Source organism: Trichosurus vulpecula, chromosome 7 (genome assembly GCF_011100635.1).
Source record: "Trichosurus vulpecula isolate mTriVul1 chromosome 7, mTriVul1.pri, whole genome shotgun sequence".
In the NCBI taxonomy this organism is placed as follows: domain Eukaryota; kingdom Metazoa; phylum Chordata; class Mammalia; order Diprotodontia; family Phalangeridae; genus Trichosurus; species Trichosurus vulpecula.
In genome coordinates this window covers 230,323,815-230,342,884 of record NC_050579.1, presented here as the reverse complement: position 1 = coordinate 230,342,884, position 19,070 = coordinate 230,323,815, and positions in this window count along the sequence as shown.

Below are 19,070 nucleotides of genomic sequence, written 5' to 3'. Positions count from 1 at the left end.
TGACAAATATATGCAGCTTATTTTTCTCTTCATAAACATAGATAGACCCATTTCCATTAGGCATGGGCTTCCTGGAAACATGGGGGTTGGGGAGAACTAAAAACATTTTTTCAGACCTTGAAATCTCTTTAATTCTGTAGCTAATGGTCCTGCTTAGACACTTACTATCTGTGTGACCCTGGGCAAGTTACTGAACCCTGTTTGCCTCAGTTTCTTCATCTGTAAAATGAGCTGAGAACGAAATGGTAAACCACTCCAGCGTCTCTGCTAAGAAAACCCCAAGTGCAGTCACAAAGAGTTGGACGCAACCAAAAAATGACTGAAAAATGGTTCCATAGTCCTGTGGATCTCAAAATATTAACATATAGAATTCACAATGGATAGCTGAATGATGCCAATAGATTAGGTAGATTGATTCACTCAGGAGCAGAGTCAAGCCCAGTCAAGCTCAGTGTATAGAGCATGGGTCCTGGTGTCAGAAAGATCTGAGTTCAAACCTGGCCTCAGACACTGGCTATATGAACGTAGTGAAGTCTCTTTACCTAAGTGTGCCTCAGTTTCCTCAACTGTAAAATGGAGATAATAGCACCTACTTCATAGGATTGTAGTGAGGATCAAATGAAATAATATTTGCAAAAGTGCTTAATTCAATACCTGGCACAAATTGGTTGTTATATAAATACTTATTCCATTTTTCCCATTTATAGAATGCTTTAAGGTTTAGAGAATACCATACCTCAACAGATTATTTCACATGAACCTTCATAAAAATCATGTAAGATTAGTAGTATAAATATTATGATCCCCATTTTACAAATGAGAAGAAACCTGTGGGCTAGAGAGGATAAGTGGGCCAGTACCCAGGTTCACATAGCTAGTTAATGGCAGAATGAAGCCAGTCCTTATGATGCTCATTCCAGTATACATTCCATTGAAACCAAGTTAAAATGGACTCTCTGACATAATCTACTTAAGATGACATTTTATCTTTGATAGCGGCACCAAAAAGCATTTTGTGGAAGAACAGCATAGTTTAAATCATAAAGGCATCCTATGCGGTTATAGATAAACTCTGAATCTGTCCAATTTCCTCTTAATAACCTATTATAAAACTTCTATCCATGAATTTATCTAAATCATTTTTGAATGTATATTGTCCACTAATTGGGGCAATAATTTCCTTGTGTTATCTTCTGGATAGAAAAGTAGTTTCCTTTATTTGTATTTAGTTCTTCAACCTCTAGTTTTATTATCCTAAGATTGGGTGAATCATGTTCACCCTCTCCACATTTTACATGATGTCAGAGCTTTTAATCATTTCTCCTCTAAGTCTCCATGTTTGCAAATTAAATGAACCTATTTTTTTTACTTTCATGGAATTGTAAATCTTTAAAGAAAATGTTCTAAGAATTGTCTTTATGGAAGACAGTTGAGTGTTTGCATGAGAGTGGGGATCTGCTCTTCATTTCTTTAAATTACTGCTTCCATATCAAGTTTTCTTCTTTTTCATCTGAAAATGGAAGTGTCTATAATCACCACATCTTCCCCAACACATGTTCCCCAACAAAGAGAATGGGAAGGTAGGGAGGGAAGTCCCGTATAGGGCATTATTGTTGTGTAGTCTAAGTGAGAGTTGAATAGTGAGGATTCCACCTTTCATATCCAATTTGGGAAAAGGGGAGATTCATTCTTCCTCTATTTCTGAAAGTCCCTGACTAATATGAATATACTTAGATTACAACTGTGGGAAGCCCTTCTGGATGGACATCATTTCCTTGGGAATTATTCAGGAATAAGTGGCATTGTAGATAGAGAGCTGAATTGGATTCAAGAAAAAGAGTTCTGATCTTCTAGGCAAGTCACTTGTTTTCTCTATGGTCACTGATTTTTAAAAATTCTTCTTGCTCATATCTTTTGCCTTTTTTCTGGCTTTTAAATTTGATCTCTGCTTCTGGGGCCCAAGGGGCACTTCCCAGACTTCTAGTGCTGGGGGCTAGGGGCCTGGTTACTGGTTTTCTGTGCTGGGGCCTCAGGTACCAGCAGTTGGATATTGTAGTAGCCGGGCAGTTTACCTGGTTCTGAGTTGGAGGTGGTGTGTGTTTGGTGTTGGTGCTTGCCTGCTCCTCCACCCTGGGGCTCAGGATCTCCCCCTGGTCCACTCAGGTGGGGCTTGCTGCTGGCTTGCTGGGACACCCCCTGTCCTGTACTGGTCCCCTTCAACCACAGTAAGAGGGACCTTTCCTGTTAATCCTCCTACCCTCCCAAGCTAAAAGACTGCCATACACACCTTTTTGCTGGCTCCACTATTCCAGGATTTTCCCTGGGGCAATATTCTTCGGGTTTTTCAAGGTCAACAAGGGAGGGGGAGAGTGACTCGCTGCTTACTCCGCCATCTTGGCTCCTTGGTTTAAAGAGGTGACTTTCAAACATTCAGTCTGTGGGCTGATAGCCTGGGAGTAGCTGCTGCCACTGCTGCAGGCCCTGTGCAGGACTGTGCTTCTCTCTCATCCAGTTCTGACAGACCCCCACTCCTGGGCTGAGAGATCTGGGAATCACCACTGCTGCCAGCGGTTCAGTCCGCTGGGGTCTGCTCCAGCTCTGCTATGGTCCAGTCTGCGCTGGTGCAGCTACGCTCCTTTCCCAGCCCAGTGCAATGGATCCTTCCTGTCAACCTTCCAGGTTGTTTTGGGCTGGAAATCTGCCACACTCTGTCTCTTTGTGGATTCTGCACTATAGAATTTGTTCAGATTCACTTTTTAGGGGTAGTTGAAGGAATTTGTGGGAAAGCTCAGGTGACTCCCCTCTTCCACTCCACCATCTTGGCTCCACCCCCCCATTGTTTTCTCTGAGTCTGTTTTCTCATCTGTAAAATGGGGGTGATAATAGAACTTATTTCATAGCATAAATGTGAGGATCCCATGAAATAACATATATAAAGTGTCTTGTAAAACAAATTGCTGTATAATGTCAATTATGAGGATAATGATGTTTTAGGAAATCATCCATTGGTTACAACAGAAATATAACCTGACAGTTAAGCACATGTCAGTGTCCTAAATGTTAATCTCCAAACAATTGGACATTGATTCAATACAATTATTGGGAAGACTGGCAGAAATGGAATTTAAATGACCCAGACAAAAAGAGATAATAGGTAAATGTCTTAAGAGCGACTTATAAAAGAATGACACTACCCTTTGTACTCTTTGGGAAGTTGCAAGTCACCCCTGGAGCATCATGAAGCTTTTAACTCTTGACTGGCAGAGCTCACTGCAGGAAAGCCTTAGATCTAAGATTTAGAGCCAGAAGGGACCTCAGAAGATAAGTGGTATTCATTTTATAGATGAGGAAACTGAGGCTGAGAGAATTTAAGTGACTTGATATCTGGCTGATATGGTGGATAAAATGCTGGGCTCGGGATCAAGAATATATTCACCATTAAACATTTGCTAGCTATGTAAACCTGGGCAAGTAACTCTAACTCCCTCAGTCTGCTTTCTCATTTGTAAAATGGATATAATAAGAGAATTAACTTCAGATATTTAGTAGCTTTGTAAGCCCTGGCAAGTCACATAAACACTGTTGGCCTCAGTTTCCTCATCTGTAAAATCAGGATTATAATAGGGTTGTGAGGATTGAGATAATAGTCATAAAGCACTTAGCATAGTGCCTGGCATATAGTAAGTGCTATGTAAATGTTAGCTATTATTATTATTGTTAATTTTTAAGCACTACATGAATGCTAACTACTGTCAGGATACAAGACTTTCTGGGGAGGGCAGGCTATCCTGCCAGCTATGCCAATTGTAAGGCCAAATGTAGGGGGCCTGATCTGTTCTGCCCTCATATGGCAAAGGTTGGGACACAGACCCACTGAGAGAATAGTTAGATACTGAAAAAAGAGGGGCACATATGTGCATGTATGTACGTATGTGTATGTGTTTGTGTGTATATATATGTGTGTTTGTGTGTATATGTATGTGTGTGTTTTATATATGCATGCACACACATGCATATATGCATATACACATACATGCATATACATGCACACGTGCATATATATGCATGTACACACATATCTATACCTGTATACACATACACACATGCACGCATGTGCACATACACACAAATACACACACTCATACACACACAGACACATACCCACATATATGTAGACACACATGCACATGTACACATATGCACGTACACACATGCACACATACATGCACACACATATGTATACGTATATATGCATACACATACATGCACACATGCACACACACATACTTATACATGCACACATGCATGCACACATACGCATACACACATACATACACACATACATATACACATACACATATACATACACACACCAACCCCAAGCCAGGTCAGGTATTTTATAGAAATAGAACAAAGAAGGCATCATGCCAGGGATGGCCAGGGTCACGTTCACGTTCTCCCATGGGATAATTGGGGCTTCTTTTGCTGCTTCCATTTATTAAAGGCAGTTCACATTCTCTCTAAGACTCGCAGTCATGTTCCTAGGCTCTGGCCTACCCCCATAAATCTCCTCTTGTTATTTGCTATCAGTGTTTGTTATTGTTATTATTATTATCGTTGTTCAATGGAAAGTAATTATGAGGTGATACAGCCAGAATTTCTCCCCAGTCTCTCTGGATTCAAACCCAGGGCTCCTCCCTTTGCATCACGTTGTCGGGCTAGGTAAAAGTCACTGAGATTTCCCTCTTATCGTTCTGTTCCTTTGAGCAATGCTAAAGTTATCATCTCACAGCTACCTTCTTCCTCTTAGGTTTGTATGGTTAACCTTTTTGCATCATCTAGAAATCAGTCTAGAAATGTCAAGCTCATGGCCACACAAGCACTTGGACAAAGAAAGATTTTGAACTTTAGGCCATAATGATTAATGTCCCTTCAGAAGCAACTCTAGACCCTTCCATAGTGTTAGATTGAATACACACTGAAGGTTGTATAAGAAGTGTGTTCCCTGAGGGAAAGACTATTTTGTTTTTGTCTCTTCCTATCAGGGGCCTACCTTAGTGCTTTGTATATAAGAGGTTCTTAATAAATATTTACTGAATGAAACAAACAAAAAAACCCCAGGTTTTGCTGGAAGTCATATTCATGACCAGGCAGCCACATATAAGAAACGTAAATGGGAAAAGTAAAGACATGAAGTTAGTTTGTTAACTCTAGGGTTAAAATATGCTATTCTGCTGTTGCCATCTTAATGACCATATGAGTCTACGTATTAACTGTGTGACCTTGGGCAAGTCACTTAACAGAAGCCATGCTTATCCACCGGAAGATGGTTATATGGCTGGTACTTGAGATATAGGTGGATTCATGCACAAAGCCCTAAAAGTCATGTACATAGACTAACACAGTGTTAGATCTGAACGGGCCTTAGGACACCCTCTTTTTTTCAGAGGAGAAAACTGAGTGTTAGCGAAATGACATAATTTGCCTTAAATCAGAGTTAATAAATAGTAGAGCTCAGACTAGAATCCATGTCACCAAGGCTTTTTTGGCTACTTTCCTATGGCCTTTTTTTCTGAAAACAGGATTGTAGCTGAGTTAGAGATCCCTTGGGGTCATTGGGTAACCTACCTTGATATCAGCATAAAAAAACCTCTCTGATAATTATGTCACTGTGATTTTGATTGTTGTTTTTGTTCATCCTTCATTCTCCAAGATGACCAATGACATCACAAAGGTGTTATTGACCAGTGTATGAACTGGATTTAAGTGAGGCGGAGCTGTGCAAAGTCATCAGCCTCACTCTCCTCCAGAGTCATCAGACTCCAGTGGCAAGACACAGGTCAGCCGACTGGTGACGGCACAACTTGATCTTGCTTATAACCTTAATCGAGATAACTTTCCATAATAATGCCAAGGATCCTTACAAAACATTCCTACTTTGCCAAAGTACAGAATTAGAATCAAACCAAAAATGTGACAAAGTGACCCAGGAGGAGGTCAGGTTGATTCTGTTTTCTGGAAAAGAACACATGAAAGAAACCAGAAGGAATTATTTTTAAACCAATGTGACAGTTTTTTTCTTTTTAATTTCAGGGTCCTTTAGTGCACTTCAGTTAACCCCAGTACAATAAAATGACAGTTAGACAGAACTGGAATTGATTGTAAAATGTAACCATTTGAACAAACTGTACCCTCTCCAGTCATAAATAGAATACAATTGCATAGAAGATAGAAGATCTTATTACTGTCACTTCTTTTTATGATCCTCTGTGTAGCCATAGACTGCTTTAAGTTTACCCATCAGACCACAGTCTGATTTCCTTCAGTTGCCCTGTACTAGTTTCAGCAGCTGGTTTATTCCGGCACAGAGCCATTTTTTCCCCCTGTCAAGTTCTATTAAGTCAAATTAATTCTAATTTCAATACTGACAAAGATTTTGTTTGACAGCCTGTGTGACCTCTGATTTCCTCACAAGGACATGGTCTTTATCTAAAAAAAAATAAAAGTAAACTGTCTTTGGGAGGAGAGCGAAAGAGAAGGTGATGGTATTCTCTATTTCCATTGAAGACAGGACAAAGGGATCAGACTTTCACTGTGGTATGAAATATGTGAAGCCAGAGGAAAAAATAAATTGCCTCACTCTAATGGAGGCAAGACTCTAGAATTTGTTACTAATAGTTCATTTTCTCAGGGGACTTTTAAGAAGGATGTAGACACTTGTTGTTTGGCACAATAATAATAATGGCTAATATTTATATAGCACTTGCTATGTATCAGCACAGGGCTAAATACGTTATAATTATTAGCCAATTTAATCCTCACAATGACCCTGGGGAATTAGTTGCTGTTATTATCCTCATTTTACAGATAGGGAAACTGAGGCATATAAAGTTAAAGTGACTTGCCCAGGGTCACACAGCTAGTAAGTGTCTGAGGTCAAATTTGATCTCAGGTTTCCTGAGTACTCTATCCAATGCATCACCTCGCTTCCCTTGGCATCAGAGTAAAGTCCTGACCCAATGCTGTGGAATTGACTAGGTAATCTCTTGCTGTCCCTTCAAGTTCCATGACCCAAAAGTTTTCTTCTAAAGTGAATCATGAAGATTTTATGAGACCTATGGTGAAAAAAGAGAGAGAAAGATTCTTACCATCACTTATTATAGAAATTAACATTTATTTTCATTGTTATTTTATTTTATTTTGGGGTCCAGACTTGTGATTTCATTGGTGTGAGCAACTCTCAGTATGAAAGTTTCCTCCACTGATACAGGTTGGGTACCCAGCTGTGATGTAATCCTAGAGAATTTCCCAGGACACTGAGCCCTTGGGATTGACTTGCCCAAAGTCACACAGCTAGTATGTGTTAGATTCAGGACCTGAATCCAGGTAGCCCCAAGACCAGCCATTCATTATGACATGCTGCTAAGATACTATCCCTTCATAAAAATTCTATTCAGGTACGTGGTTGTCATGTGGAGGTGATCCTGAGTGTCTGACTGTAAGCTGGCCATCCTCTGTACCTAAAATGCTCTTCATCCTCATGTATGCTTTTGGAGTCTCCCCTTTTTCTTTTAAACTCACTTCAAGCATCATCTTCTATACAAAGCCTTTTCTAACCATACCCCACCCAGTTATGAATGTTGTCCCTCCAAAAACTACCTGGCATTCATTGTGTGTGGTGTGTATACCAAAAAATGTATGTATGTGTGCATGTATGTACAAATACATATGCATGCATATATTGCATTGTGTGTGTATGTATGTATGTATTATGTATGGGGTGTATTTTGTCTCCCTCAACAGTATATAAACTCCTTGAGGACAGGACCTGTTTTTACTTTTTTCTTTGTATCCCAAGCCTTTAGCACAGTTCCTATTATATAGGTATAATAGTAATTAAGGTGGGACTTTTTGCTGTTGACCTTTAATGATTCTGGCCTTTGTTTGGATGGGGCAGATAAAGTGGGATGTTTTTGTATTTCTCAGCACTGAGACAATTGGGAGCCATTGATTTGTATCTGATGTGATATTGGGGGTGGGGAACTTTTCCACAGCCAGCCTGGGTGAGGTCGGGGCCCCTCAGGGCACTGAACAGGATATATAAGCACACAGGTTAGCCTTCTGGCTCGGAGCTCTGAGCCACAGCAGGAGTGGCGTGTGACTCTGGGCCAGCTGTTCTAAGGAGCTCCCCGGCTATACACTCAGATGTTGATAACTACAAATTGTATTTGGTCTGTAATTCAAGGTGCTGTTTTTTTTTCCCCTGAACTAAGTAAATGATATTTGTATGCTGGATTAAAGTAAGATCATTAAACCCTTAACATTACTTTCCTTAGTAAAGCAGATGAAAAGGACCTGGGCTTGCCATGTTCTGTGAGCTGGTTGTTGTTAGCTTTACACCCTCACAGCAGCTGCTAGCCAGATTGTTGATACAACAGGTTACCAGTAAGTGCTTGATAAATATTTGTTGATTGATCAATTAAGTGGTTGGTTCTGCCTACTGTATTTTTGGTGCTACAATCTGGAAAAAAAAACTTCGAATATTTCTGGCTTGGTCTTTCCATCAGGCTGTCTGTTTTTTAGTCATGCCACTCCTCCTGTCCGGCACCTCTCCCTCCTGCCTCTGTCTCTTCTGTGGCTCTATCATCTCTCCCTACCATATCTAGAAATCTTTATACTTGAAAACTTCAGTTTTCTAGCTTGTTTCAAGAACCTTTACTAATTTCTTGTTTTTTGTTTTTTTTTTATTTGAAAGGGGAAGGCAGGACAATTGGGGTTAAGTGACTTGCCCAAGGTCACACAGCTAGTAAGTGTGTCAAGTGTCAGAGGTCACATTTGAACTCAGGTCCTCCCGACTCCAGGGTCAGTGCTCTACTCACTGTGCCACCTAGCTGCCCCAATACTTTACTAATTTCAAGGGTGAGAAGTTAATCAGATCCACTTAGTAGGGCCTAACCTTTCCCTATAAAAGATATGAGATGCTCTGATCCAAGTGTCTATGACACCTGAGCTGAGACAGCTGTGCTGACCTCAGGAACTGCCTGAGCTGCTTTGAAATATGGACCCAGAAATCCTAGACCATAGGAAATTTTGTCACATCCTGATCAATGGTGATCATGTCCTGAGTTTCCATATCCCCAAAGGCATTTCTCCTCTTTTCTTTCCCAGTGCTGTTTTAGAGTTTTAGTCTGACCTCCATGGAAAAGAATCATTGGGTTACCCTAATACTCCACTTAAGGTAGCATAGAGTAATGGAAAGAAAGCTGGAATTTGAACCTGAGAACCTAGGTTCAAATCCTGGCTTCAGCACTAAATATCTGCATGACCCTAGGCAAGTCACCTAACCTCTCTGAACCACAGTTTTCTCTTCTAGCATGAGAATGGTTGGGTCATTTTGTTGTTCTTCCCATCCTGGAAATCTTATGATCTTCCAAATAAGGTGGATTTGAACTAGACTACTCTATGGTCCCTTGTCCACTCAAATGCTTTATGATCTGGCTCTGAAGCTAAGTCCAAAAGAGATGAGTGGCCAAAGTGTTTTGAAAAGTGGAAGCATAATTAGGACAAGTGAATAGTATCTTGAGCTAGCTTCTTTCAAGAGGTATACTTCTAGTGAGATGTATAGGTTTTAGGATGTTTGTGAAACTATGAATGGAAGTGCCAATATCACCTAAGAAGATGGAGTTAGGAAAAACATCTGAACTTGAGTAAATCTAGGGACAGGGGCTGGACCTGTGCTACAAGGAGCACTTTATGAGAAACTACTTATTATACAACAGGTTGGAACCTTCTCTGAAATTTATAAATCTTATTAAACAGATAGACAGATATTTATAGATGGGTGATAGACAGAGAAAATAAATAGATACATAACATTTTTATTAAATTCTTGAACAGCTAGATGGCTGTAGGGTTAATAGAAAATGAAGATCTTACCTGTCCATTAATAGGCCTATGTGACCATATGTGTTATCTTTTTCTCCTGGGAACAGGGGCTGTGTTCCCAGGTTTAGAGGCACACAGGCATTTCACCTCACCAATCACGGATGTTTTCTTCTTTGAACTCTGTGATACATCCCATGCCAAGTCACATAGAGCCAGCCATACACTCATGCCTTTCTGCATTGAGCCAACACTATGTGTGTATGTGTGTGTGTGTGTGTATCCTGGAAGACTGATATTCGGGGGCATGCGGACCTTGCTACAGGCAGGAACTCACTAGGAGGGGAACTCACTCATGGGAAGGATGCTTAGCTTAAGACCCTTCTAAGTAGCTGTCATGAAGGAGCCTCCTGGGTGAGGATTGAGATGGTGGTGCTCCGTGGGCTGGTAATGTGTCTAAATATTTTTGTTGCCTCGTTGAGCTTTGCTTTTCTGTATTTCCATAGTGATGTTTTGTCTGGTATTAGTGCAGAGAATAAATGTTATACTGGTTCAGGTTTGAGTGAAGAGTGCTTATTATGCCTTGTGACTGGATTCTTAAAATATATATATATATATATATATATATATATATATATATATATATATATATATATATATATATATATATATATGTATGTATATACATATTCATAGCAGCTGCTCACATCGCAGTGGCGATACAATGACACAGCAGATACAATGCCACGCCTGGAATCAGAAAGACTCATCTTTCTGAGTTCTAATCCAGTTTCAGACACTTAATAGCTATGTGACCCTGGGCAAGTCGCTTAACTCTGTTCGCCTCAGTTTTCTCATTGGCGAAATGAACTAGAAAAGAAAATGGCAAACTCTTCCAGTATCTTTGACAAGAAAACTGCAAATGGGGTCATGAAGAGTTGAATATAAATGAAACATGACTGAACAAATTATTGAATTCTTACTGTATCTGAGGCACATGGGGGTTGTCTAGCATACTGAGTGGTTAAATGATTGCACAGGTCAACATTCAGCATATGTCAGAGGCAAGACATGAATCCAGGTCTTCCTGGCTTTCTGAGGTCAGTTTCCTATTATTAACATGCTGTTTCTCTCGAACTAATTAAATCTATATTGGAGACAATATAATTTGGAAGACAACCAGGTATTGATTTTTAAGATCTCTCCAAAAAAATGGAGAGTACATAAAAAATGGGAAAGATAACAGGAAGATTTTTTTAAGTGAAGGGTATAACCACTAAGGCATTGGCAGCAATCAGCCCATATCTATACTATTTTTTTTAAAGTGAAGGGTATAACCACTAAGGCACTGGATGATACTTCTTTGTTGATATAAAATATTTATGAGAATGATCTCGGTACATATCAAGTGCATCCTAGATGAAAACTTGAGAAGAGATTGGGCAGGCTTTAGCAGATGATTCTGTATTACACATCACTTTATCATATTCACACAGTTGATTTGGGGATATAGAAAGTACAAAATTTCTATGTGTTCAGCGATTTTGAAAGGTTGATCCCATAGAATAAGAGTTCTGCCATTTAAAAACAGACAGCTTTTTTTTCTAAAATTAGACAATTTCATATCAGAGAGTCTCCCAGACATGTATTAAGATTACGCAAGAGTCTATGACAGCACAATGGAGATAACTTTGTTCAAGTGCACTCTGAATACAAATGAAACATAGAAACAGGAAAACATGCTTGACCAAGGTATTTACCAGTATCATGGAGGATTTCCTGTGCACAGTCACAGTGCAGAATGACACTTTCCCAATAATGATGAGGCTTTTTAAGGTTCCTATCTGCTGATGACTTTTGACTAATTTTACTAGACTTTAGAAGATTCTAGACTCCTCTCAGTGAAATCTATAACAATGGAAAAGAGATTGATTAGAATATTGACAATGTAAAGCAAATGAAAAGAACAATGCATGGTACCCATAAATGACAGGTATCTGAAAGGCAGGCCATTACATTTAGTAGATTAACATACATATAAGTGTATGTGTGTATGTGTATCTTCAATAGATGCCACAAATAGACAAAATATGGTATAGCAGGTAGAGCTGAGCATTGAATCAAGAACTGATTTCAAATCCTGCCTCATTTGGAAGTAGCTACGTCACCTTGGGTAAGTCAATTAACTGTTCATAGCCTCGATTTCCTCATCTGCAAAATGAGAAGAATGGACTTGATGGCATCTAAAGTCTCTTCCAGCTTTAAATATGAGTCAGGAACAAAACTGAGTAGGAAGACATTAAACAGGAATTCTCTCATAGCTTCCTTTAACATTGTAAGAATACTTGGGAGACAGCTTGTCTGAGAAGAGCTTTGAAAACTGTATTTTGCTCTACTGAGTCGAATGCTTAGAAAAAAAAAATACTTGGCAAACAACAGAGTATGATTTTGTATTCTCTGTACCTCTCGCTTAGTTGTATTTTGTGAAAAAGTGCTCAATAATGCAGAAAAATATGCTAAAGCCGACAGGTACCCTTCTCATATGACCTGCTCAAACAATTACTCCAGATATTCAAAGGTGAGAAGTTTTTAAGGCAGATGATTCTATATCACCATGGTGACTTCATAGAAATATTTGAGCAGGAAAACATCTATCTCCCTCTTTCCCCTCCCCCAAAATCTTATTTGGGTTTGTTTGTTTAAAGAGGCAACTTTGGAGTATTGGTATCCCACTTGCCTCTGATACATACTGGATATGTGACCCTGAGTGAGTCATTTAATCTCTTTGTACTCTAGGCAGCTCCCTAAAGCTATAAATCACAGAGAAGGTGATGATCTGCATTGAGAGAGGTTGTTTCCTCATCTAAGTGTTCCCTATATCAGTGAAATCACAGGTCTAACCTTTATCTTTACCATGATCCCTATCCAATTAATTAATTAATTTGCCAGTTAGTTAATTTTTAAAATCATCTTTCTATGTGTAATAAAACAACTTTAAAAATAAGAGTAGAACTTACAATCTTCTTTGCAGAATTATGAATCTACCATTAATAGTTTCCTTTAAGTCTCAGCTCAAGAGTTTTCCTAGCCACTAGTGCATTCCCTACCAATAGTATCTTATGTTTATCTTTTATATATTCTGTATATATATATATATATATATGTATATATATACATACATATATGTTGTGTACATATTCATCTCTTTCATTAAAATGCAAGGTCCTTCAGATGAGGGACTGCTTTACTTTTGCTTTTGTATCTAGATGACAGCAGAGTATTTGGCATGTTGCAAGTGCTTAATAAACACTTGTTGAATAATTGATTAAAGAGCAGTGCATAGACTGTGACACTCATTTGGTGCATTGGGTAGTTTTCTGAACTAAATTTTCTTGCTTCTTTCTTATTCGTTGTTATACGGAACAGGTTGACAGTTAAGAAAAGAAGAGGTGATGTAAAAAAACCCACGTACATATAAAACCCTAGTTTTTAAAAAAGAAGCAGAAATAGTGATTAAACATGAATTGCCTATATTATTCACTTGCCAATTTGAAGAAAAAATACCATTTGGAGCAAGATTTAAAGAAATATAATACTATGGCATAGATTGATAACCACTCCTCCTTCCCTTCCCTGCATTTTTATTTCTTCTTAATCACTGGCTAAATAAACTTTGGAACATCTCAACACCTACATCATAGACTTACTGCCTTCATGCCATCACAGGTTTTCTCAGGCTCCCATTCTCTCAATTTACAGATAAGCAACCCAAAGCCACCTGTGCACGCACAAGAGGGAGAGGGAGAGAGAGAGAGAGAGAGAGAGAGAGAGAGAGAGAGAGAGAGAGAGAGAGAGAGAGAGAGAGAGAGAGAGAGAGAGGGAGAGGAAATGATTTGTCTGAAACCATAAAGTTAGTTAGTGACGGGATAAGGAGATGGATCTAGATTTCCTGCCTCCCGTCCAATGCTTGTCCTGACACAGTATGCTGCCTCATTTGGGGTTCAACTATACTACTTCATGATCTGCCCCCACTTCTTTGTGAATGGGAACCATCAAGAATTTTCCCAAGCATTTGTGAAATGGTTTCTCCTATTACTTCCTCAGATATACTTAGGAATAAAAAAATCAACTGCATTAAATTGGGAATAAGAACAATTTACATTATTTTCTTTAAAAGCAAAATTTGTGTGCTCCAGAAAGAGGGTTGGGGGGAGGGGAAATGTTGTAGAATTTTCTTCTTTATTACAAAGGAAAGTTTCCAGTTTTTCTATTTATTTGCTACATTATAAAGAGGAAAAAGACCACAAGAAGAAAAATGCATTGGAGTTTCTAACTCATAACTAACCACCCTTGGCAATGGAAGATGATCAGCACTGATAGTAAATTTTGCTCCTCTAAAGAAGTTAAAGAAGAAAATAAAGGGGAGGAAGGGGACCAGGAGATAGGCATTACACAGTCAAAGTCAATGATAGTCAATAAACATTTAAGAAGCACCTCCTTATGTGCCAGGCACATTGGGGATACAGATACTAAAAAGCAGTTTCTTCACTCAAAGAGCCTACAACCTAATGGGGGAAGACAAAACACAAAAGGAAGCTGAGAAGTTGGAGGGGGCAGAGAAAGTACCTGAGAGGGGAACATGGTCGAAAAGTCAGTCAGAGAAGTCCCAAGGTGGTATAGCCAGGTCAGAAATGAGGAGCTGAGGTCTCTCATTAAATGGAGACTTGGAATTCATGGTCCCACACTTCAATCAGAGAGTCATTGTGTAATGATGAGGTAGCACACCAAGGCTAAATAGATCTTAGGATGATTAGGTTATCCCAATAATATCCTTCCTGGGGGTATGGTCAAGAATCGATCAGAAGCTTTACATAACTAGAAAAAGAAAAAAAACAGGCCAGAAGGAATGGAGTGTGTGTGTGTGTGTGTGTGTGTGAGAGAGAGAGAGAGAGAGAAGCAGTTGGGAGTCAAGCAGCACCAACGTGTATCTGACTTACCTTGAGTTCCCTGAGTTGCTACAGGCAGCAGTTCCTGTTCTGAATCATGTGTTCTTCTATATCTACACATTTTTCGCTTTTTATCTCCTCTCTTATTAAAGCTGATTGCTGCCAGGTTTTCCTAAAAAAGGATCCAGTGGATAGGAGAATAGGGCCATACAAACGCATGAAGGGGAAATCAGGTATTTACTATTAACCCCCCCTTTGCTCTGATGTAAGGATAGAATGGCTCTGTAGTGGCATTGGGCCTACATTTCCCAGAATGCATAGTCTTATTCAGTTGTAGGCTGAATAGAAGCAGAGCAATGCCAAGAAGCATGTAGCTACAGCTATTCTACTCTAACGAACTCTACCTTCCTCCCCAAATCCACAGAGTAAGCTCCAAATAAGCTTTCTTAAGACTCTATCAGAGAAAGATCTTACCTTGATGTTGGGGCAGCTAAAACTGTGGTTGTAATAACAGTCAAGTCATTCTTTAGGTTTGTCCAGGCATGAGTCAAAATTCTTTTGAGAATAGGAAGCAGGGAAGTTTAGAGGCAAAAATAGTGGTATGTGTGTGTGTGTGTGTGTGTGTGTGTGTGTGTGTGTAAGGGTAGAAAGGGTGAAATGGATCAGAAATCATTTGAGTTCCATATGGGTAATAATTTTAAGCTTTTCATTTGGATATAATATAGATACAATGCCTGTTTACTTGGATGTTCCATGCTAATTTGGAAAATCATATCATCGCTTGCACCACCAAATTGAAAATGGTTGTGTTTATCGTGGTCTTCAGCTTGATGCCAGAGCTAAAGAAAGACAACTTGTATTCTCTCCTTCTTCTCTAATTTTCCCTGAGCACTTTCTCTAGATATCTCTTTGGCTGTCATCACAGAATAGCTTTTTATAATCTTTAACTGCTTATATGTTGTAGCCCCCTCTTTGCTTCCTCCAGTAAACACATTCCTCGAGTCAGGGACCATGCTAGTTTTTATTTTCATATCTCTTGTACACAGAGTTGTTGCTCAGTCATACCCAACTCTACATGACCCCTTGGGGTTTTCCTGGCAAAGATAATGGAATAGTTTGCCATTTCTTACTTCAATTTGTTCCCATTTTACAGATGAAGAACTAAGGTAAATAGGCATTAAGTGACTTGCCCAGGGCCACACAGTAAGTCTGAGGGTGGGTTTGAACTCAGATCTTCCTGACTCCAGGCCTTGTGCTCTATCCACTGCACTATCTAGCTGCCTCTGTACCCATAGCAGGTGCTAGATAAATGCTTGTTGCTACTTTGGCCAATAATGAATACTGCTCCTCCATTATTTGAAAGCACATTTAAAAAAAATATGTAGCAGTGGACCATACACATTCACAGCTTCCCTAAGGAGAGCTCACATGGATAGGGTGGCTTCTGTATATAATCTAATTTGCACTTCATCATAGCCATGTAAGAATGGAACAGATAGAATTCTATCCCTTTGAGCTAGTGCTTAAAAGAATAAAGTAATTTGCTTACGGTAACACAGATGAGAAAGAACCACACATACACCAAAGTTTTCCGGTCCCTCATCCAATCATCTTCCCATAACTCTTCTGTTGTAGGCACATTGGCATTGAAGATGTATGATTCTCATTAGAATTTAGCTTCTGCAGAATTATAAGTAACCTGTGTCTATGGTGTATTGACTCTGGAGTCAGAGTACCCGGATTCAATACCCGCCTCAGTTTTCCTGCCTACATGACCTTACACAATTCACTTAACACCTCTGGGCCTCAGTTTACTCATTTGTATAATGAGTGGTCTGGCCTATATAGCCTCTGTGATTCCTTCCAGCCTAAGAACTTTTTGCCTCTGAACTATGGAAAAATTACCATGATTAGATTGGCCAGATGTTTGAATGGACAAATCACATCCTTCTCTCCTCTCATCAGCTACCACTTTGGTTTAGGTCTTTGTTACCTGTCTTGATTATTTATTGTAACAGCCTCCTAACTGATTTCTCTGTGTCAAGTTTGCTACCATTATAATCCATTCCATAAACACTGCTGCTGAAGTAATTTTCTTTAATGCTGATCTGACCTCATGGCTCTCCTATTTAGCCAACTCTAGTTTCTCATTGCTTATAGAAAAAAAGGTCAATTCCTCTATGCAAACAGACACCAACCTACTTTTCCAATCTCATTGGATGTTATTCTCTTTCTTGCACTCTGGGATCTAACCAACCTAGCCTTTTTTCTGTTCTTCAACTGCAACATTCCATTCCCTGTCACCAAACCTTTGTGTTGGAAGTTCCCCATGCCTAGAATGCATTTCTTCCTCACCTGAACCACAGAGAGTCTCACTTTTCCTCTAAGATGCAGCCTGGATGCCATCTTCTACATGAAGCCTTTTCTCATCTTCCCCACCTTACCAAGCTGCCTTGTATTTATGTTCTGCATGTTTGTATTTATTATATATACATATATATGTGTATATACACATACATGCATATGCACGTATGTGTGCATATATATGTATATGTGCATATATGTGTATGTGTATATATGTGTGTATGTGTATGTGTGTATATGTTTGTGTATGTGTATGTACTATTCTCTTCTTCACTAGAAAGTAATCTCATTGTGAGTAGGGATTGCTTCATTCTTTGTAATTTTATACACACCTCCCAGAACAGTGCCTAGCATATAGTAAGTGATTCATAAATACTTGTTGCTTGACCGATCTGCTAGAGCAGGCAATCCTGATAGTCAGACAGCCCTGTGAAGTCACACTCCCTAACTTCTTACGTCTATCAAGTGGAAGTACTACAATTATGACTAAAAAGCAACTTCAAGTCTTCTCCCCTGCCTTCCTGGTGGTGTGTTTTTCTAAGGCAAATCATCCAGAAATATAATTCCTGGACAATTCTCTCAAGAATGTTCAGCCTGTTGTGACCTGTTGAGTTGCAAGAGTTTCACAGAACAGTCAAAATGTATCTTCCAACTCCCAGGCTCTTTGTTGCCTCCTCAAACATGCCTCTGTAAAATAGATTAAATAAAACTATAGTCAATATCTGGCCCTCCATCCCTTCTTGGCAATGGTAAATGGACTGAACAAGAGGCTGTCAGCTCTGTGGTGAATCAACCATTCCACCATGGGATAGTTGAATATGTTTGAATGAATCAGAACAATCACACTGCCTGAGTAATTACCAGAGGTCAAGTCTGCAGAAAGTATTGTGCCTATCTATTTCCCCATTAAAACAGCAACTCAAAACCATAGCTACATGGTTTGGGAATCTATTCCCAGATGTTTCTGAAACCTGACACCATGCAAATATCTTAGTAACTTAATACTAGCTTGTATTGAGCAGGTTCAAAAGCAGCTTCTTCCAGATTGCTCCTAATTTAATTAATATTTTCATAATTAGCCAGGAGACTTCCTGAGTGAAGATGAGATATTTGGATACTTTCAACTATTAGTGAATTATCTGGGCACCAAAACATCCCTATGTTGCTTTTAAACAGAAAAAAAAATGTTACTTTCATCTGCTTCTAATTCAGAACTAGACAGGATGAATTTGTTTTACCTTTTTTTAAATCACCTTTTGGCTGAGATCATACCATGGAAAAATTTAATCCCGAAGTATAGAATTTTAGAACATTCTAAACAAGTGAAAAGGGGGTAGGGGAAACAAGGGGAGGATGTCTAGTTGAAATCTGTAGATAGTATAACTTAGCCTATTAGGGCTTGCTTCTGCAACTATTGTCAGGAGGAGATTTTGGCAGTGGGTGAAGCCACTAAGGGACACCCTTGCAACACTTGCGCTGGAGAAGCTCAGTGAAATTTTACCAGTTTGCCATCTATGAAACCCGTGGCCATATTTCTCTCACCTCACCCAAACTGGACTCAACGTCAAGGAAAAGAAAGTTAATAGTGTGAGAGATGGGACTTATTTACAATTTATAAATTATAATTCAATTTTATTCTTTGAGTTCGTTTCTTCTTTATTCTTCAATTTTCAATTCAAGGTCATTCTTCAATTCAGTTTCATTCTTTGAGTCCCAGGGATCACAAACATTGTGTTCACCTAAATCTGAAGGGATAGATGAGTATCTCCACCCTCTTTCAATAGGCAGCACTAGATATAGAGTAGATTAAGTACTAGAGTTAGAATGGAAAGACCTGGGTTCAAAACCTACCTCTGCTATTTTCTACCTGTGTGGTCT